This window comes from Aethalodelphis obliquidens, unplaced genomic scaffold (genome assembly GCF_003676395.1).
Source record: "Aethalodelphis obliquidens isolate GAN/ISIS:26980383/991018 unplaced genomic scaffold, ASM367639v1 scaffold7, whole genome shotgun sequence".
Taxonomy (NCBI): domain Eukaryota; kingdom Metazoa; phylum Chordata; class Mammalia; order Artiodactyla; family Delphinidae; genus Aethalodelphis; species Aethalodelphis obliquidens.
The window spans coordinates 3,384,216-3,406,342 of record NW_020837951.1 but is presented as its reverse complement, the minus strand read 5'-3'; positions in this window follow the sequence as shown (position 1 = coordinate 3,406,342).

The window sequence follows — 22,127 nt, the reverse complement described above, 5'->3', positions numbered from 1 at the left end:
CCTGCCTGGGGGTGAGTTGCTTGGAGAGGAGGGTGGAAGGCAGGCCTCCCCTGCCTCCCCTGATTCCCGACTTTGCACAGAGGTCTTGGCTGCAGTGAGTCAGATGCCATCAGAGACCATGATGTTGGCGGAAGGAGGTAAACCCGAGAAGCTACAAGCACTTGCTAGATTGAACCCTGCCGGGAAGGCAGTGGGCAGGATGCGGGGGCAATTGGAGGAGATGGGCAGAAATGCAGCCCCGGCCTCCAGGGAGGAACAAGGGACTTACCCTGGGCCCTGAAGGGCATAGTGCCTGGGCACCGGAACCCCCGTGCCCTGTCCTGACTGGGGGCCAGGCCTCAGTTTCCCCAGCTGTGGTTTCCAGCCCAGGGACTGGTGATAAGGGGTCTGAGCCCTGTGTCCCCACCAGCAACTCTCCTGGGTCAGGCTTCCCGAACGAGGCTCCCTGGGATGAAGCTGCCCCGCTGGGAGCAGCCTGAGGCTCTGGGCAGCAGGGTCCAGACAGGATCAGAGAGGGGCGTCACCCACTGGAACCCAGCTCTGTCCTTGCTGGAGACTCAGTCAGCTGGCTTTGGCCATGCTTGGGGAAGGCCTGGGGATTCGAGGGATTCACCCCACACCGCCTGCTCTCAAGCTCCCCAAGCCCAGGGGAGATTTATCCTGGGGCCGCCACTGTCTGCAGGCCCGAAACTCTTTCCTTTAGTCATTCAACAAACATGTATTGAGTGCCTAAGGGGTGCAGGATCCCAAATACCTGCCGGCCTGGAGTAGACGACTCTGGTGCAGGGGGAGGGGCGGTAGGGAGTAAGTGGTTGAACGAAAGGAGCGGATGATTTGCTGCTGAGATGGACAAGAAAATAAACCTGAGCGAGTTTTCTGGACAAGGAGGGGATCCCTCATTCCTAGTGTGGGGTCCTGGGTGCCTTCACCAATGGGTGAAGTTTGAGTTGAAACCAGACGGCCGCCATGCAGAGGCTGAGGCTGGGGCAGAGAGGCTCGCCCGGCCCCAGTCCCGTCCATTTTCTGTAGGATGAATAAGGGGTTCCTCGGGGCCCGGATGCTGGAGAGCTGTGCCCAGGAGATGCTGCTATGCTGAGCACTTGGGTGGAGTCCTGATCAGAGCTCTTCAGGGCGGAACCAGGACAGTCCAGCACGTCCACGGCACAGTGCAGGGGCTCAGACATCCTGTCCTATGTTCTGAATTGCCTGTGCACAGGTGTTCTCCCAGCCATTCCCGTGGGATAGCGAGATGAGGGGCCCTTGTGTCTCAGTGGGTCTGGCCCCCCGGGAGGGGTGTTGATTTGTGGGCTGGAGGCCGTCTGCACAGCGCAGGTGTGCCGGCTGCGGGCGGGGCTGGGACGCAGCAGTGAGTGCCCTGGATGCGGTCGGTCCCTCTCTGAGGGGCACTGGAGACGCTGGGCGATGGATGTGACCCCTCACCACACACAGCCCCGTGTCCCAGGAGCACGCTGCTGATTCTGGGAGTCAGAGAACCTCGCTGGGAGTGACTGCAGCTAAAGCTTGGAGGACGAGACATGTCAGCAGGGGGTGGGGGAGGGCGAAGGATTCCCGGCAGAAGGGGTGTCATGAATGGAGTCTGGTGGTGAGAGTGAGTGTGGCCAGTGTGCGGAATACAGGACCGCCAGGGCGCTCAGGTGTCAAGAGCAGGGGTGAGGCTAGGGTGGGGCCTGGCAGGGAGCAGGCTGTGTCCTAAGAAGACGGGCCAGCCCTGAGGGTTTCCGGCAGGAGGGTGGCACGGAAGGTGCCGTGACAAAAATCTGTCTGTGGGTCCGTGGGAGGGGTCGGGGTGGAAAGGCAGCCGGGGCGGGGGAGGCACATAGGAGCGGGGCGAGAAGGCGGTGGCTGGGATTGGGGACCAGGGGAGATGGCTGGTGGCCTTGGTGGTGGATGGGGTTGACGGGGAGGTGGTGTCTGGACCGCTGGGTCTCTGGGACGAGGAGAAGCCAGATCTATGGGTCCAGAGCCTGCAGGAGAGGCCTGAGCTGAGGGCATGGGTGGGGACCCAAGCCAGATATGATGGGCCAGTCGAGGGGGCAGTGAAGCCAACAGAGGAGGAGGGGCCAGAGAGGTACAAGGACCAACACCTGGGGACTGGGGATGAGAAGTCACCCAAGCCCAGAGAGGAACCTGGTTCTCAGAGTGAGTGGCCAGCAGTTACCCTGGAGCCCCTGGCCAAGGAGGCCCTGGGGAGTGGGGGTGGGCGGAGCCGCTGGGGGTGGGTGGAGCCGCTGGGGGTGGAAACTCCTTGGAATCTGGAAGCCAGATGGGAGTGGGTGCAGAGCCAGGGGGATGTGAGAAATGCGACAGGGGGTACCGCCAATTCTTCTGATTTTTTTTGTCATTCTACAGTTTTATTTACACAATCAGTGCAGGGCATGTTCTAGAACACCAGCTTGATTCCTTTTCAAACCTATCATTAATGTAAGAAGCCAAGCTGTAGGGAAAGAGCAGATGAGGGCCCTGGCAGGGATGCAGGCAGCAAAGTCCATCTCAGGTGGGGCTGGCGCCGGAGGCTGCCGGAGGGGTTGGAACCACGAGGGCTGGAGGGAGCCGGGTTCGCGGGGGTCGGTGTGGTGACACACTGGGCTGGGCCGTCTAGGGGCAGCAGCTCAGCGAGGAGCATGGCAGCTCAGGGAGCAGAAGAGAGACCCCGTGGGCGGTCTGCACGCCCGCAAGGGCTGAAGGGTGTGCGGGGAATTGGAACACTTCCGCCGTGTAGACAGCAGGGGGAAGAGCCTGTTGGAAGCGCCGCGTGGATAGCAAGGGGGGTGGTCGAAGGTGTGGGTCCCTGGAGAAGCTGGGCAAACAGACGCCCATCTGTCCTCTGCTACTGGACGCCCACGTTGCCAGCGGTCCTTGGGTGGCCGCCCCTGAGTCAGGCGGGGCTGGGGGGGTGGTCCCTGCAGGGGCGAAGGCCAGTGTGGGTTCAGCAGCCACGTCTGTGGGTGGGAGGTTCACCCGGGACACCTGTCCTGCTGGGGATCAGGGTTGGGTTGGGGCTGCAGTTGAGGGGATGGGGGGAGCCCTCAGGCCCTCACAGGCTCAAGCTCCCCAGGCAGGGTGGTGGGCCTCCACCTGGAGCTACCCAGACATTCCCATGCACGTGCACACACGTAGGCGCACACATGTGTACCATGCACACAAATGCACACAAGGCACATAGACACAAACACAGGCATAAAGCACATGTGCCCACGAGCACACACGGAACACGTGGGCACATGCAAAAGGCACACACGCCCACATGCTGAAAATGCACACGCATGTACACACATGCGCAGCACACGGGCACTCACACACAAAGGCACGCACGTGCCTACGCACAAAGGCACGCACACACGTGCACGTGCAGGCCCTCCGGAGACCAGCTGCCAAAACAAAGGAGCAGCTTTTCACTTTCTCCCCCCAAAGGCCGTCCCGCCCCCTCCCCAGCCCTGCGGCCGAGTGCCAGGCAGCGGGGGAGTCTGGGGGCTGCACAGGTGCTTGTCAGGCAGGCGGCTGTCTCTCGAGTCTGATGGTGTCACCTCCTTGTGTCCAGCAGCATGACAGGGGGCTTTTAACATCTGATGGCAAAGGTGACCGGCCTGTCCCCTCCACGTCTTTCCTCCTGAGCCTACTGGTGCCGTGAGATGCCGGCCTCCCCCAAGGCTGAGGTCCCCGCTTAGTGCTGGCCTGTGCATATTTGAGATCCCAGCAATGGTGTCTGAAAAGCAAACTTCCATTCACACAGGGAGTGAGGGTCCAAGCGGGTGGTGGGTGTCCCAAGCCCCACTGAGGGTGTCCACTGTGCCTGACGTGCATAGAACCCCACTCTGTGGCCGTCATCGAGGTGAGCAGGGTCCTGGAGAGGAGGCCCGGCGTCTCGGGGTGAAGGCGGATGCTCTCCCCAGGCGACTGCTCAGAGCTCTGGTTGTTTATAGCTCTGCAGTCGCCAGGCAAGAGCTGATGGACTGCTAGCACTCAGGGACACTGTTCTCTTTGCAGAATAATCGTGGGTGTGAGAGCCCCGGCGGGGCACCCTGCACGTGCCAGTTCATTCTGACCTGCCCTCATCTGAGGGTGGGGCCTTCTCCACCCCCTACCCATGCCCAAGGTGCCACGATTCGGCAGGACCTGGGGCAGAGAGGGGACACGCCTGCATCTAAACGTGTCACTCGCCCAGCACTGGCTCCCAGGGTGTCGCTAGGCATTTAAAACATATCTTTAAAAATAGAGAGGGCTTCCCTGGTGGCGCAGTGGTTGAGAGTCCGCCTGCTGATGCAGGGGAAGCGGGTTCGTGCCCCGGTCCGGGAGGATCCCACATGCTGCGGAGCGGCTGGGCCTATGAGCCATGGCCGCTGAGCCTGCGCGTCCGAGCCTGTGCTCCGCAACGGGAGAAGCCACAAGAGTGAGAGGCCCACGTACCACAAAAAAAAAAAAAAAATAATAGGGAGAAAAACCCCCAAGCCCGTCCTTTCAAACACTCAGCTGCCGCCACATGAGCAGGCCTCTTTGGGGTTCCACGGAACTCAAGCCACACATTCTTTTGTTTTTTGAGGCTTACATGCCAGCTGCTCTATCATGGCATTTCTCAGGGCCTTTGTGCAGAGGCTGTTTCTATCCTTGGGGTGCTGTCCATGCAGGCCACAGGAGGGAAGACTCTGCACGTCCTCTGTCCTCCCGGGGATGGTGGGGTCCGTGGCTTCACCCTTGGTGGTCACCCCGGCCCCCCTGTGCAGCACCGGATGCGCCCACTAGATGGCTCTGCCTCACACCCTTGTCTGGCTGTCTGGGTACCAGGAGGGCTTGGGGGAGGGCAAGGCCTCAGCACCTCGATGGTGACAGAGCCCCCCTCTCCCAGGGGGCGAGAAACCCCTGGTCGCCGGGTTCTTGGAACAGACAGTGTGGGTTTTGTCCACTCACACCAGAAGGAATGAGGTTCTGACCAGGAGACCGCTCCCCAATGGAGCTGGACGAGGGCATGTGTGTGCGTGTGTCTTCTGACTTCTGTGCGTACGCCTGTGCGTGCGTGCGCACTTGTGTCCGTGTGTGCACGCGTGTGCCTGTGTGTGTAGGGGGAGGGCTGTGAGGGTGGGAGGCCCGGCCAGGCCCTGTGGTGCGCGAGATGACCAGCCCTCCCCCTGGGCTCTGAGAAGACCGGCTCTCTGCCCTCTCTGAGCCTCGGTTGGGTTGACGCGTCTGTAGCACAGAAGCGCCCCAGACCCACCCAGCCTGCCTCCTGGGGGGCTCACACCCCAGTTCCCACCTGGCACCTGGCCTTCCCACACCTGCAGCTGGGAACGTTGAGAAGCTGAAGGAAGCCTGGGTGGGTGGGGCCTCCGGGACCTCCAGGGCCCCCAGACAGGGACCTGCTGCACCTGCGCACGGCACTTGGCTGTCAGCGGGCAGACTCCGGCAGGGCAGGACCCCCAAGGTGGGCAGATCCTGTCGCCAAGCCTGGACTTCTGTCCAGCGGTCCCTGTGTCCTGGCCCGAACACGGGGACCCCACGGCAGAGCCTCCCTTGTGCTGGAGGTGACTGCCGGGGCCCAGGCTCTCCTGCACCCTCATCTCCCCCATGTCCTCCAGGGACCTGGAGAAAACGCAGGGCCAAGGGCAGGCAGGCTGACAGGTAACTCCATAGGGAGTTCGGGCTGGGGTGGGAGCTGGAGAGCATGCCCTTGGGGTGGGGGGTTGGACCTGCGGTGGTCTGATGCCAGGCTCTGCTGTCTCTGGGAAGGGGTCAGGGAGGTGCAGATGCACAGATGTTGCCACCAGATGAGCCCGACCCCCTGTCCATTCGGAGACCCAGCGGCCGGGGCATTGGCAAGCCCATGAGCAAGCGGGCGTGGCCCAGGCCGTTGGGTGATGCTGTCCTCTGAGTGAGCTGGTGGACCTCCCCAGGCCACGGCTGGGCAGCTGGATAGGGGCAGGGTGGACAGACCCGTCAGGCACAGCGGGGATGGTGCTGGGGTCCACGAATGTCTCGGTGTGGCCCCTTGGGGTGGGAGCCCTGGTGCCCCATCTACACAGAGGTGCCTTAGGGGCTGGTGGGGACGCCCCAGGGAGTGTGGCGGGGGGCTGCTGCCCTGGCCCGGAGCACGGGGACCCTGAGTCCATGCCATCCTCAGCTCCATCAGACGCAGGAGTTGCCCCTTCTGTGGAACCGAAGCTCCCTGAGCGATGCTGGGGAGTGCAGACCCTGCCCTAGGCTCTGAGCCCTGGGTACCACCGTGGCTGGTGGGAAGGAGGAGGGTGGTAGCGGCGAAGCCTGTTGCTAAGCAGCCTGGCCAGGCCAGTGTCCTCGGAGCCAGGAGGGAGTCCCTGGGGGCCCGTAATTATCCATCTTACAGAAGATAAACAGAGGCCCCCGGGGGCAGAGCATGGCCCCCGGCACGTCTTGGAGGCCCCCACTGCTTGGAGCTTGAGGGAATCGGCCCACCGGCCAGGTGAGCTTCTCGTTCCCTTCCTGCCCACTGCGCACCTTCCCTGAAGCCCTTGGTGCCCCGGTTGGTGGGAACAGTGTGGATGGATGAGTCCAGAAAAAGTGAGGGGCTTCATGATGGACCACAGCCGGGTGTCCCCGCCAGGCCCCTGCACACCTCCGGTCCCTCCACCTGCCACCCATCCTGGTGTCCTGCTCATCTGGGCCCCTGGCCGGCTGTCTGCGCCTAGACCCATAAGTGCCTGTCACTGCCGGGGGTCCTGGGCTCCTCACTGCTTCCCTGCTCCCCCATCCCCTGCCAGCAGCCACCTCCCGAGCTCTGTGCAGTGGCTGAGCCCTTCCACCCCGCGTTAGGTGTTATAAATGCCCTTCTCTGCCGACGGCATCCTGCACACGCAGGGCTCCATTAGTGGCTACAGAGAGACACTTCCTTGCGGGGAGCAGTTGGCTGGTTTCCCAGTGGAGCCGGCGTCTCCTGGGAACAGGCTCCAGCTCCGACGGATGGGGCTTCGGAACGGGCTTGTCACCGTGTGCATGGCGCCTGCCGCACGGCCCCCGAGGTCGGTCCTTCATCTTCCACTGCCTCCGGCCGCTGGATGCTGGGGACCAGCATCTTTTCCCCTGGGGCCCACACTTGGCTCCACTTTTTGCAAAACAGGAAGGAATTCCCAGAAGTGCAGCCTGATTGCGCCCAGTTCGGTTGATGTGGCCTCCTGCAAAGCACACTTTCCCCTCCCGGGGGCGGTCACGCTGTCGGGATGCCCGTTCACCCAGCACTGTGCCATATGGGTGCCTGTGTGGGTGCGGTCAAGGCCCCCATGACCCTCGGTTGCTTCCTGCTGAACCCGCACACTACGGATGGAGAAACTGAGGCCTGGGGTGTTCCCGGGGCTGCCCGGGGGATCACAGGTGGGCAAGGCAGAGCTCAGGCTTGAGCGGGACTCCCGGGTCCCAGCGCTGCCACGGGGTACGCTGGCTGTCACCCCTCTGTCCGTCAGTCAGGCTCGGAAGGGACTTCGGGGGTCCCCCACTCGGGGGCTTGCTGGGACACACTTCATGCACTGGGAAATGGGATTTCTCAAAAATTCATGCTTAAATGCCATCTCTTCAGGACGTTAGATGGGTCTTTTCATCTAAAAGAAAAGACCCAAATAAATTGAAACCCAAATAAATTGCACCGGGTGTTAGTGTTGATGAATTTTTAAAACGATACATCTGCATTTATCCGGCATTTATTTAATTTGAAATTTTTTTGTCTTCCTGCCTTCCCATTTGCACGGAGCAGTACAGCTGCGGGCCGGCTGGGCCTGGAACATTCAGCTTATACTGTCTAAATATTTTATTCGCCAGTTGCAAGCAGGAAATGTAATCAGAGGCCTGTTTGCCATTGTAGCCACACCAGGGAAGGGGCCTCGCCAGCGTGTTCTCTTTAGTCTTTGGAGTTTACGGTGTTTGGACTACAGAGCCACAGGGAGCAGGCTTTTTATTTTTTATTTTCTGACGCAATGGAGACAAAGGTTTGTGCAGATATGAAACTCCCAGACTCATATGACATCCATTGAAATTTTATTAGGATCATAAAATCCATCCCCTCTGGTTTGCTTTGCGTCACCGAGGTGGAGCCACAGAGGTTTGGTGGAGGAGAAAACAGGGATGTGACCGTGGGAGGAGGTGAGGGAAGAAGGAACTCATTCTGGAAAGAGCGAAGGAAAGCAGAGCAGAGAGCCCTCCAGGGCTCTGCGACAGGAACCCCGACGGCAGCAACGCTTCTCCCTAAGCGGCACCAGGATGGGTCTGCCCTTCTAAGCCCTCTGTTCCCCTTGTCTGTTGGGGGGTGTCCACCTGGTAGCTGGTCTACACCTGGGGAGACCCTGGGCACCTGTGAGAGAGAATGTCCAGTGCTCTTCTGGACAGGAGAAGTTCAAGGCCTGTGCCCACCTTGGGGCTCCGCTTCCCGCACCTGTGCAGCCTTGTGGGTGGGCGTGCACCCGTCAGGGACCCTGGGATCTCACAGAGAGCCGGCGGCGTCCGAGGCCAAGCTGCAGCGAGCGTGTCTGGGTAGGCAGTGTGCTGGACCCCAGTCCCCGTCTTAATGCCTTGCTCCCTGGGGGCCGATCCCCCACTTCTAGAGCCTCCTGGGGACCCACCAAGGGCCCAGGCTGGGAGACAGACCTGCCTGAGTCCAGGTCCTGCCTCTTGCCGGCCTGTGGTCTTGGGCAGCAGTGGCCTCCCAGCACTTCTGCCCTGTCCTCCTTGTGGTGGACGTGACCGTCCCCATCTAGGTGAGACTCCGTGCAGAAAGCATGTGGAAAAGTCACTCAACAAACGCCTCGCCTTGGACCCGGAACCCCCACCTGCTTGTGCTCCTGAGACATTCCTGGACAGGCTCTTAAAATGAGTGGTTACTCCTAGAACCTCAACTAGTAGCTGAAGCAGCCCACACCCATTGCAGAAACACAGAAAATGCAGGCGAGTGAAGAGAAAAAGGAAAGTCATCTTGAATCCCACCGCCCAGAAGTAGTCTGACGACAGGTTTGGCAGAAAGACCTCTGGACTTTCTCTCGGTACTGTTTAGACTTAAATTTGTGTGTTTTCACAGAAAACAAGTTTGTGAACCTGGTCTCTGCCTTCCTCATCCAAGCTGCCCCGTAAAAGTCTGTCCGTCCTGTATATTGGCTCCGTCTCTGGATGAAACCCTTCCCTGGGCCAGTCTTCCGCGCCTAAAGGAGGGGCACCACGGCAGTCTGTGCGACGTGGGTGAGAAGCTCAGCTCTGGCTAGGGTTTGGGATTGGACACACACGTGTGTACACGCAATGGCCATGCCCACACTTGCACACAGAGGTACACACGCCCAACCACGCTCATATGCACACACAGTACACATCCATGCACACGCATGCATGTGCCCACGTCACATATGCACACCCATGTCGCGTATGCACACCTGTGCACATGTGCACCCACGCACATGCACCATGGGCATATGGGCGTGCACACCCTCAGTGAAGCTGGAGGGGCTCCACGGTGCCTGGCCTGGGGGACCGGCTCTCTGTCTTCACAGGATCCACTCATGTCGTGGCTCAGAAAATTGCCTGTGGCATCTCCCCTCCAGCCTGAGGGTCCTTCTCGACCCCGTCCCGTTTCCGGCTGGTGCTGGAGCTCCACAGAGCCCCTGGCTAAGCGTTCTCGGTTTCCCAGAGCCAGGCGGCGGGGCTGCTTCTGTTAGTAGATGCGAATCCTTCACCATTGAATTAAACGTGAGCAAGTGGAGGAAATGGTGAGTCTGGCTTTCTAAGATACGAATTATGAAAACCCTCCCTTCCGGATGTCCCCCCTCAGTTGCTTAGCCAGGGGCTCTTGAATTTTTGTTTAAGTTTTTTTTTCTTATTTTTTTTCAGTTATGAGTAATATGTCCTCCTTTCCTCTACGAGGCCAGTCAGTTAAATTTAAATAAAATTCAGAATCTAAACATTTACGGGGTGTCAAGCTTCAAGCACTACACCAAACTGTGGTGATTTTGAGACGGAAAATGCCCAGTTTTTGCCCTTGAGACCTTATACGCTAGTGATAAATTTCACAAAATTCATCCGTACTTTCACGATCTACTCATTGAGCCTCATACGTTTATTAAGTGCCAGGTTCTGGGCCAGCTGCTGGGGGAGGGGGGTCAGGGAGAAGCAAAGACGAGGACTTCTGGGCAGCTACAGCCGGGGAGCAGACCTTAAACCAGGATCACACAAATACCGACATATTTCGAGTAAGTTCGAGAAGGAAGAGTCCAAGATGCCGCAAATATGGTTTTATTCCCCCCATATTTCCTGATGCCTGTCTCTGACGAGGCTCATCTGTGCTGTGGCTGCCCCGCCCCTTCAGCCGCCACGACCCATGTTCTCAACTGGGTGCACGGAGCTTTTCCTGAGCCTGTGTGTAGGACCAGGAGGGCGATCTCAGATTTACCCCCTATAAGGGGGTCTTGGCAGCCGTGAGCGCCGCTCAGAGGTGGACTGTAAGACCCCTCTCTTTGTTGTCCCTGTCACCCTGGGACTGAAGGAAGCCCACTTGGGGTGCCCGCTCTGCAGAACCACAGCAGCACAGAATGGGAGGTGCCTGAGAAAAGGTCATGGGCAGGAGGGCGAGGGCACAGAGGACGGGGCTGGCTGCTGCTTCCCTCGTTCTTTCTGCAAACATTTAGTGGTGCCAACCCTGGGCTAGGCCCTGTTCTAGATGCTGACGGGGACGTGGTGGGGACATGGCACAGCTGGTTCCTGCCACCATCACACCAACAACCTTGCAATTTCACAGACGTTCATTTCAGCCTGGTTACTTTCAGCTATTTGAAGCATCCGGAAGATCTCCTTCAACAGACGGGAGGAGTCAGGCTGAAAGATGTCTTTTGCTTCTAGAAAAACAACCTCATGACTCAACCACGGTAAATGGCTGTGCCCAGCTCTTGCGCAGGTGAACGTGACCCAGGACTTACTGCTTCCATTTCTTCGCCTGGTGAGCTGGACTCGTTTGTGACCATGTAAGAGCTCCTTTCTTCCAGGGAACTCAAATTGTAGCATGGGCACCACCGTGCCCATATAGCATGTAGCATGGATATCCATATAGCATGTAGCATGGATATCCATGTAGCATGGATATCCACCGTGTCATTGAGATGTTCGGGCTGCGTTACAATTGCATCACAGTTCATGAAGCCCTGTCCCAGAAGACCTGCTGAGCCAGGAGCACTGAGCCAGGGACACTGCAGGCTGGCCAGTGGTGCTGTCAGCCTCAGCTCCATAGCCCTGCCCTCCTTTGTGGTCTAGGATACAGACCTGATGGGGCACTTATCCATCCATCCATCCATCCACCCTCCATCATCCACCCATCCATCCACCCACCCATCCACTCATCGATCTACCATCCATCCACCCATCCACCCATCCATCTACCATCCATCCATCCATCCATCCACCCTCCATCCATCCATCCATCCATCTACCCATCCACCCATCCATCTACCATCCATCCATCCATCCATCTACCCACCATCCATTCACCCAGCCAGACATCCATCCATCCATCCACCCATCATCCATCCATCCATCCATCCAACATCCATCTATCCATCCTCTATCCATCTATCCATCCATTCATCCATCATCCATCTCTCATCCAACGATCTATCCACCCATCTACCCATCCATCCACCCATCTATCCTTCCATCTATCTTTTAAGCAGTTAGTCAAATGCTTTCATGTCTCTGGCCTTAATTATCTCATTTGTAAAAAAGGAATAAGGATGCCCTTCTCACACAATTGTTAGGAAGATCACATTAAATGAAGTGAAGGATATAAAAGACCTGGGACAGTGCTAGGCTATGGTAGTGGGTCGGCAGCTGGGGCTGTTACTTTTGGAGGTGTCCCAGAGTGTTAGGCATTCCAGCATGATGGGTAAGACCTGGGACTGGACTCAGATGGGCCTGGATTTGTCCGGTCTCTGGTTCCTGGTAGTGACCTTCCGTAAATTCTTGGTCCTCTTTGAGCTTTGCTTTCTTCATCTGGAAAGAGGGTTGGTGATATCTCTTTAAGACTTGAGGAGACAATGAGTGAGGTAAATAAGGTGCTTAGCCTGGGGCTCAGGCACATATCAAGTGTCCACTAAAGGGGGACTGTTTATCATCATCGTCATCGTCGTCGTCGTCATCACCTATCCAACAGACAGTTATTGAGTGAGCTTATGGGCTGAATTTTGTCCCCTCCAAAATTTATATGTTGAAGCCCCAACCCCCAGAACCTTAGAATATGACTGTACTTGGAGATAGGGCATTTGAAGAGGTAATTAAGTTCAAATATTATTAATAATAATTAATAATAATGGCAAACTCTTGTGAGATGCACACCCCATTAAAGTGGGCCCTAATCCTATCTGACTGGTGTCCTTGTAAGAAGAGGAAATTAGGACACACAAAGAGACACTGGGGACGCATGTGCACAGAGCAAAGACCACGTGAAGAGGCAGCAAGCCAAGGAGAGAGGCCAGAGGCCTTGGAAAGAACTAACCCTACCGACACCTTGATTTTGGACTTCTGGCCTCAGACTGTGAGAGAATACTTTGTGTTGTCTAAGCCGCCCCGGGAAACTCACACAAGCACCTACTGCGTGCCACACCCTGGGGCAGGTGTGGGCATGCGCAGTGGGGTGACCAGTCCCCTCCCCCACGTGTGGGAGGCTCCCAGCATCCTGCTTCCCTAATGGAAGAAGGTGGACCCCCTACAGATTATCTCAGTGCTCTTTCCTGGAACGCCCCTCCTTCTGGGATCCAGAGAAAGTGTCACCGACCCCAGCCCTGACCACAGCGACTCAGAAGGAAGAGTTCTGGCCGGATCACTAGCGAACGTTCTCAACGGAAGGGCTACCCCGGCTGGGATGGGAGCTTGACTCTGCCACCTCCTTGCTGGTGGCCTGAGCCACCATCTGATCGCAAGGGGCAGAGGTGTGAACCCAAACCACCTCCCTTCCCCATGCTGGACTTCACACATGGGGCAGAAAGAAGGCGTGGGGCCTGGGAAGCGAAGGGGGGTCTGGGCACTGCACATTCCTAGGCGTTTATCCATCTGCTGTCCCTCTGGCCCCTGTCCTCCTCTCCCCATCCTTGGAGCTTGGGTTTTAAAAATAGTCAAATTTCTGCCTCTTTAGGGGGTGTTTGGGGTAACGAAATAGATCTCCCACCTGTAGGCAGAAGCCCTAGGCTGGGGCTTCAAGCTGTGGTTCTATCCTCATCACGCTCATGGGCTTCCTAATTCCCCAGGAGCCATTAGGATTTCTCAGGGCCCACCCAGACCCATCAGAACTCCTTAGGACTTCCCAGGACCCACTGGGACTCACCAGGGCTCTGCAGGACCCACCAGGACCCACCAGGACCACCAGGGCTCCGCAGGGCTCACCTGGGGCTGACGTCACACCAGGTACCTCCCACCAGTGCACTTCGCTGATGGAGTGATGAATCCGGGGCCACTTTGGTCCGTTTCAAAATGAGGCAGGAGGCAGTGTCAGCAGGGTGTGGACCTGTCCAACTGGGATGGTGAGAACAAGAGTTCTTTTAAAACCACGTATCACGTGGAGGTGCCAACGGCAGTGCAGCTCCTCCTGGGGCGGCGCCGGGCCAACTGCACCGTCGTGATGGAATTTCCGCATCCTAATGCCATAGAGGCTGGAGCCAAGGAGGCTAACTCGAGTTTCCAAAGCCCCGGCAACCCAGGGTCACCTGCAGCCCAGTGCCCGAGCAGCACAGCTCAGACCCTGCCCCGTGGCAGGGTGAAAAAATGTGCTATTTTCACTCTAAGGAGTTTTGAGTGTGCATGTCCTGTTGTAGGAAGCAGCGGACTGGACTTGAATACTAATAATTAATAATAATAACGGCAAACGCTTGTGAGATGCACACCCTTCCCACTGTCCTAAGTGCTTTGCCTGTGTGTTAACTTCTTTTAATCCTCAGCACAGCCCTTGAATTAGATCATTATCCCCATTTCATAGATGAGGAAACTGAGGCACAGTGAGTGAGGTTCGAGGGTTCGAGGCACGCGAGCCGTGATTGACGGAGCTGGGGTCACACTGCCGCTCCTGGCTGCTCCTGGGATGGGGAGGGGGTGCGGTGGCCTCACCTCCCACGTGCGTATCAGGAGCCAGGGCGGGTCCGTGACTCGGGCTTGGCCCGGAGGGAGGCGGCCTTTCTCCTCTGTGCGATGTCTCGTTTGGCCACCTGACCTCTGAACGCCTGGCTCGGGGGCACCATCTACTGTGAGCAGTCTGGGGCCTGCGGTCCGTAGTTACCACCAGGCCCCCATCCCAGGATAAGAGCCGGGCCAGAGCCGTCCTAGCGGCCTCAGGCTGAGCTGGAGGTGTGGCCCAGGCAAAGGCGCACCTCCCTCCCTCCCGGGGATGTGCTGCCCGTGAGTCTCCAGCTCTGCTTGGGCTCAGCCAGGCAGGTGCTCCTTAGAGGAACGTTCACGGAGCATCTCCTGTAGGTCCGGGGAAAGAGGGCCCAGCCTTCCCTCGGGGAGCGATGTCCCCGACTGGCAGCGGCAGGTGGACTCTGGAGGCGGGCATAGGGCTCCACGGCCTGGGAAAGCGGATGGGGCGTTTTGACCTGTGGTGTGAGAGTCGGGCTCCTGGCGGACCCCAGGGATTGGCATGAGGGCTCGGGGCCAGGAGCGAGGAACAGGCACCAGAAGGAGGATTCGCAGAGGCCACGGGCTGCCTGGACGCAGCACTGCAGTTAGAGCATCCCCAGAGCAGAGCCGCAGGAGGGAAATCTGCACCCCCCGGGAGGCCCAGACTTGGGCTTGCGCATGGTGATGTTTAGAAAGGGATCTTTTTTCTCTTTTGCATGCAAAAACATGAGCAACCCGCTCACAATCATGATGGATGGAGCCTGCGCACCAGCAGCCTTGCTATTAGTGGAGATAGTGGGACTTAAAGGACCGTCTGCAAGCAGACCTGCCACCTTCGTCGCGGGTAATTTATGCCCGATTAGATCAGAGGAACGGTTTACAAGGTTTAAAGACATACACAGGCGTGTGTGCTCGCCATGCCCATATCTATAGATATTTATATGTCCTGCCCCTGCTCACGGATGACTGATAAATTATTCACCAGCAGCGCACCGGAAACTCCCTGGCAGGCCTGTGAGCTGGTGACGGGGAATCGGGGCTGCTGAACTAGGGTGGGGGTGGGGTAAGGGGGTGAACAGGGCCATGGGTGCCGGGTCCTTTTGCATTCACATTGTGGACGTGGCAGGGTTGGGGGGTGTTTCCCAGCCGGGCTGGACCCTCAATCCCAGTGCTCTGGGCGTTTTAATGAGCTGAAAACAAACGGGGAGTCATCTGGGCTTTTTGGCAGTTAGGTGGGAAGTGATACCAGAGGGAGGCTTGGAGGAATCTAGCCTCAGGGGACATCCTGGGACTCAGAGCTCAGGAGGCGAGGAGCCTTCACTTCTGGAAGGCAGCGTAGTGTTTGCAAAGCCCTCCTGTAATTTGATATACGTTTACTGGATCCAATCAGTAAAATGACTGGATCCAGTTGCCCGGGTTTGAACCCTGGCCCAGCACTTGACGGCCGAGTCCCTAACTTCCCTGGGCCTAGTTTTCTCATCTGCAAAATGAGGATGATTGTAAGGCCTGCCAACCTCTTAGCATTTTTGCAAAGATTAAAAAACATCATGTGTGTAATGTGCTCAGCTGGGGCCGGGCACGGAGTTAGCGCTGGAGGGCTGGTCCTCTTCAAAATCATCATTTTCCTTTGAATCCACGTTTCCAGGTGAGGAAGTGAGTCTGGGGAAGCTGAGTGAGACACTGGAGGCGTGAGGCCAGGCTGAGGGACCTGAGCCTCAGCCTCTGCCCCGGGTCCTGTTGGTCTGTCCCCGGCCACATGCGGGTGGGCGTCACAGGTGTGGCCCCATCCTGCATCCCGAGCCCCCAGCGCATTCCCGGCCCTGTGCTCTCAGGGCTCCGGCCCATCACCAGGGCTCACCTGGGTCTGCCCTCCGGGTTCCTGCCCGTGGCCTTGCTTCCTGCCAAGACGAGCTCTTCCGCGTATGGTCCTTCGGGGTCTGTGGCTCGGGAAATAGTCCCCGGGCAGCCCTCTGAGCCCGAGTGTGTCCTCGGTGTGGCCCCACATCCTCAGCTCCCAGCCAGGTCCTGTGCCCAGTGCAGGAGATCTGCTGGCATCCAGGACCCCAACCTGAGGAGGGCCACCAGGGGTGTGCATGTGTCTGTGCTCACACCATCTCTGGCTGTGCATCCCTGTGTCGAGAAGCGGGGGTGGGGGAGCCTCCCTCCTCTGGTGAGAATTCCAGACTCCAGAGAGCGAATCTGAGGACTCCTTGTGTGTCTCCCCAACTCCCGCCCTCTCCAGCCTGGGAACCTTCTCATTCCAAGGCTGGAAAGCCAGAAAACGGGCAGGGGAGGGGGACACGGCGGGAAGGGCACCGAGGGTCCCTTGGTGTCCTTCCCCCACCCGTTGTAGGGCCGTAGCTATTCCTTCAGTAATTATCACACCAGGATCGCACACACCACACAAAGCAATTAAGTAGTGAAAATATAATCTTTTTATGGGGAGCAGATTGAAAATTCCATCAACACGTACCCATCTATCACCAGTGCTTACAGAAACCACCGGAAAGGGAAAAACAAACATAAATAAGTTTAGTCCGAGTAAGTATGTCAGAAACTGCTGGGAGGTCCCTGCGGCCCGTGACGCAGGCGCTGATGCTGAGTTGCTGACGGCCTCTGGACTCCAAGGCGGAAAGGCCGGCCTGACGCGTCCCAGGCCAGGGACAGGAGGGGGCTGCTGGGACCCCGGCCACTCCCACCTGACAGCACCCGAGGCCCAGGCCTGGCTTCTTCCAGTACAGCTGCTCTAGAACGTCCCAGGCTTCCTGCAGAGACAGATGCTGTGATCTCTGATGGCGGGGGCCAGGGGTGCACAGGCACGTGGGGTGGTGGCTCCCCACCGCATCCAGGGCAGGGACCAAATCCTGGGCATGTCCAGGTGGTCCGGGCACCTTCCTCAGCCCATCCTGTCCCCCTGTGGCCCCTGGAATTGCAGGCTCCCTTAGGGCTCAGCGTGTGCTGTCCCTCTACCTTGAACACACCTCCCCCTCCACCCCCCTCTCCCTTCTGCTACCCTCCTGGCCCCTCTCCCCACCACCCACCTGTCCCTCTAGGCCTGTCCACCTTCCAGGTCTTAGATTCCAGGCCCAGCAGTGTCTGCCAGGGAGCCTCCCTGCTCCACGCCTCTCCCATGGCTGCCTGCCGTCCTGTCCCGTCCCTGGACTGAGGGACCCCTGAAGAGGCCTCCCTGTGCCCCGAGTCCCTCTTTAGAACAAGAATGAGCAGAGCGCCTGCACCAGCAAAGGGGAGGGAGAGACAGCCAGAGGTGGGGTCTATCAGGAGAGGCTTCTCGGAGGAGGCAGACGTGGGGGAGGGCACACAGGTGCCAGGAAAAGGGGGCCATCCCACACGAGGAGCCTTGTGGGGCTGGGGTGGGCCTGGGGGGGTGGGTGAGTCAGGGACTGAGGGTCCTGCTGGGGAGAGGATTGAGGCCAAGCACTTAGTTCAAGTTGGTGCTCTCCCCAGACTCTTATTATTATTATTATTTGTTGTTATTATTATTTCTTCCACGGCTGCCCTTAGTGCTGTGGAGTCACTAGCCTGACTGGTCCTTGTCTCCTTCTTAGCTGTCTGAGCAAAAGCTTGAGAGAAGGCAGAGGGAAAGCTCAGCCACCATCACGCTCTTAACACCAAGATTCTCCCAGCATCCTTTGTGTGCCCATCACCTGCTGCCCTATGAGGGACAGAGGCACCATGACTACAGTCCCTGGGAGACAGTGGGGGCAGGCAGGGAGCCCCCCGAGTGCTCAGCCTGTCCAGGGAAGACCCCGTTCTCCTACCCGTGTTAGTGACTCAGTAATTCGCTGGGATGGGTGATGCAGACCTTCCACAGCCCCCGCTCCTGTTCCGTGAAACCAGGCTGGCCCCCATGTGTGGGTCCTGATGGGGCTGAGTTTTGGGGGCGCCTCCAGTGAGCATCTTGACTTGGGTGTCATATCGTATCGCCATTCATTCTCCTGGCAGCCCAGGGGGGTGCGGGGAGCAGCCCTGTCCCACAGCCAAGGATGGGGATGCGGTCAGCGTCCAAGCTGGGATCAAACCCAGGAGTCCTGAGTCCTGGAAGAGACGTAGATGACCTAATTCCCTTTGAAAAATGAATTAGACTTGATTTAAACATCCATTCACACCCCCGTGCGTCTTTTTGTATGTAGTCGTCGATGAAATTCTGTAACACCAAAATAACAATAACAAATACAGGATGAACTGTAAAGTTTTCTCTTTCGTGACAGCTTTTTTGAGAAAAAATGCACATTCCATACAATTCATCCATTGGAAGCGTGCCATTCAGTGGATTTTAGTATATTCACAGTACTGCGCAAACATCAACGTCATCAATTTTAGGACTTTTTTTTTTTTTTTTTTTGCGGTACGCAGGCCTCCCACTGTTGTGGCCTCTCCCGTTGCGGAGCACAGGCTCCGGACGCGCAGGCTCAGCGGCCATGGCTCATGGACCCAGCCTCTCCGCGGCATGTGGGATCTTCCCGGACCGGGGCACGAACCCGTGTCCCCTGCATCGGCAGGCGGACTCTCAACCACTGCGCCACCAGGGAAGCCCCAGGACGTTTTTATTACCTCAAAAAGAAACCTCCTACTCGTTGGCGGTCACTCCCTAACTCCCCCCTCCCGGTCCTAAGCTGCCACCCGTCCGCTTTCTGTCCCTATGGAGTTGCCTCCTCTGGACATTTCATATAAAGGGAAGCACACACTATACGGCCTTTTGTGTCTGTCTGGCTTCTTTCACTCAGCGTCACGTGTACCGACACATGCTGTAGGTATTAGTGCTTCACTCCTTTTCGTGGCTGCATAATATTCCACTCTATGGATGGCCCACATGTTGTTTATCTGCTCACCCACTGACAGACCTCTGGGTTGAATCCACCTTCCGATGATTATGAATGAATCGGCTATGAATATTCATGTACAGTTTTTGTGCCGATACATGCTTTCATCTCTCTTGGGTAGATACCTAGGAGTAGGATTTCTGGGGCACGTAGGAACTCTGGGTTTAACTTTTGGAAGAACTGCCAGACTGTCTTCCAAAGTGGCTGCGTCATCTTACATCCCTGCCAGCCACACATACGACTCCAATTTCTCCATGTCCCTGCCAACACTTGTTTTTACCTGTCACTTTGATGATCACCATCCTGGTGGTGTCACATTTCGTTTTGATTTGCATTTCTCCGATGACTAATGGTGTTCAACATCTTTTCGTGTGCATGTTGGCCATTTGTATGTCTTCTTGGAGAAATTCGAGTCCTCTGCCCATTTTAAAATTGAGTTGTTTGTCTTTTTACTGTTGAGTTGTACAAGTTCTTTATGTAATGTAGATGTGAGTCCCCGATCAGATACGTGCCTAATTGCCTTGTAAAATAACGTGCGGGCAAGAGAGGATTGCCCCAACTGAGGCCCACAGCCTCCGGAATGTCCTAAATTCCAGCCTGTGGCTCCTGTCTGTCGACCCCGAGAATCCCTCCATCCTGCCTTGGCCTTCACCGTCTCCCACCTGGACGCGTGCCTCTGCCCCCCACTCACCCCGCCCCTGGCTCACCTGCTCCATGGGCGCCACGGGCTCCCCTCCTTCCAGACGATGCCTGCCTGCCCTGAGTCCAGGCTTCCTGGGGTGCAGCCACGCGCTCAGGCCACTCCCCCCGCCCAAGCCCCTCCTCTTCAGACCACAGCTCCCAGCCCCGAGTGGGCAGGGGTTCTGTCCCCACCCAGAGGTGGGGAAGCTGCAGCCCTGCCTTGTCCAAGGTCCTGTGGCTGGGGAGCGACAGAGCCGGATGGGACAGCTGATCTTCCTGGAGGAGGCCGGCTCTGCCTGTGGACTCCAGTGGGCCCGGGAGAGTTTTAGCTCCATCGGCAAGAAAATGATGGGCCGGTGTTTATTTTTTCTCTCAGCCAGAACAACCCTGTGTGTGTCACAGCTGAGCAAATTTATATTAGCAGCTCAACGGACAGGCCACACACTGCACGCGGCTTCCACGAGCCCCACCCCTCGTGTGGCTTTCGGCTGATTAATAAATGAAACCCACTTTAAATCCAGCCGGCGGTGCAGCCTTTCCCTCCCCACCTCCTAGACACGGGCCCGGCCCCATCACGACAGGTGCAGGGGCGGCGGGTCCTGGGCCCTTGGCGTGTGTGCCCAGCCCGCTGGAGTGGTGACTGGACGGAGGTAGCAGGGTTGAGAGGGGGCTCACTGACGGGGTGGGACCCGGATCCCCGATGTTTTCATGTAACCTTTTGCTGCAGGGTCTCAGATGGTTGGGCACAGCTGCAGTCCTGGCCGTCACTGATCCTGTCTTTCTTTAAAAATGTTGATATCTGTTCATCATGGATTTTTTGGCATTAATTTTGACTTCAAATGTATTGCATTAAAATATTATCTATCTGGATTGCTGAGGGCTTTTTTGGTACCTCCTTAAGTTCGGCGCCCAAGGCGCCAAGGGTCTTGCTCTCCTCCCCCGGTCCAGGACCTGTGTGTCCAGGGTCTGCCTGTGGACATGCAGGGAGGGCTGGAGCCCACACAGGCCTGGCCCTGTCTCTAGGTCCTTGGTGACGCCACAGGAGTCCGGAAGGAACGACTGGCTGGTGTCTTTCCAGAGGAGCGAGGCGCACACGTGGCCCAGGAGACGGCTCGGGGGACAAGGTGCGTTGGGGCACAGCCTTCCAGATTGAGCACAAAATGTCCTGCTGTGGCCACGCCGAATCAGAGCACACAGGAAAGAAAATTCTGGGGGACAGAGCAGAGCTAGCCCAGTGGATGGTAAGATTCCAGCACACGGAGCGAGCAGTTGATACACGTGACCACAATAATGACCACGAGGCTCTGGCAGTCAGGGAGGGCTCCTGACGTTGGGCAGGACATATCCCCTCTGGGAGCCCCAGGGCCCCCTCCATAGTCTCCGTCCCCTGATGCCTCATCCCAGGCAGGGGTGTGCCCGCCCCCAGCCCCGCTTGCAGGAGATGCAGGCCCCATGCAGCCCAGCCGCTAGGCTCTCCCATGCTGACCACGTGCCCCATCCCGTGTCCACATCCCAAGGGGCCGGCCTTCCTTCGATGAGTGTTGATTCCCCTTCCGCATGTGGTGGCATCCCTGACTCACCTGTGGGAGCCAGGCCTCCAGCTACCCTGGGCACGGACCCCCCATCACACACAACCCCCAAGTGTGGTCATACTAATTATTTAAAAACTTGCCTCTCCTTCTCTGTCCCCCTCTGTCTCTGCCTCCCTCTCCCTCTCCTTTTCCAGAACCATTTGAAATTGTTACAAATGTTAGGAGGTTTGAAGGCTTTGCCTCCTAACAGGAGTGTTTCCTTACGTGACCGCAGTACACCGTTGCACCTAAAAATTAGTCATAATTTCCAACTCTCCCTCCTAGCCCCTGCATGTGAAAATGCCCAAATTGTCCCCAAATGTCTTTCCTAGATATTTTTTTGAACTAGAATTCAATTAAGGTTCACACAACTTATTTGCTGATGCCTCTTTAGTGACTTTTCAGCTAGAAAAGTTTACCCACTTTTTTTTTTATAACATTCACTTTTTAAATTTATAAACACAACTTTTATTTTCTAAAAGCCTAAAGCTGTTATTTACTTATTTGGTACGTGAAACGACACTGTGATTTAAGCCCAAGAAGTTAGAAGCCGTGCACTCAAAGACGGGAAGTGACATCTTAACGAGCGACGTCATCCTCCCAGGGAGCACCGGCCAGGGGCCTTGCAGCACCACCTCCGGTCCCCTGTGCTTCTGGAAACAGGAAGTTCCCTGTGGTGCCTCTGTCACACTCAGGGTGTCCTGACCCCAGGACGTGGGTGGGGCTGGCTCAGGGCAGGACCACGTGCGCCAGGGGCTGGAAGCGCTGACGCTAAGAAGGTGGTCCCTTGGTCCAGGTGCCAACCTTGGGAAGGTGTGACTTCCTTTGGCCATTAGCAAGTCATCGGTGGGGCAAGCATTTTTCTTGTTTGATTCCGTTTTGTTTGGGGAAAAGCAGAGATGCGTCAAATCCTTTAAAGAAAGGTGTGTTT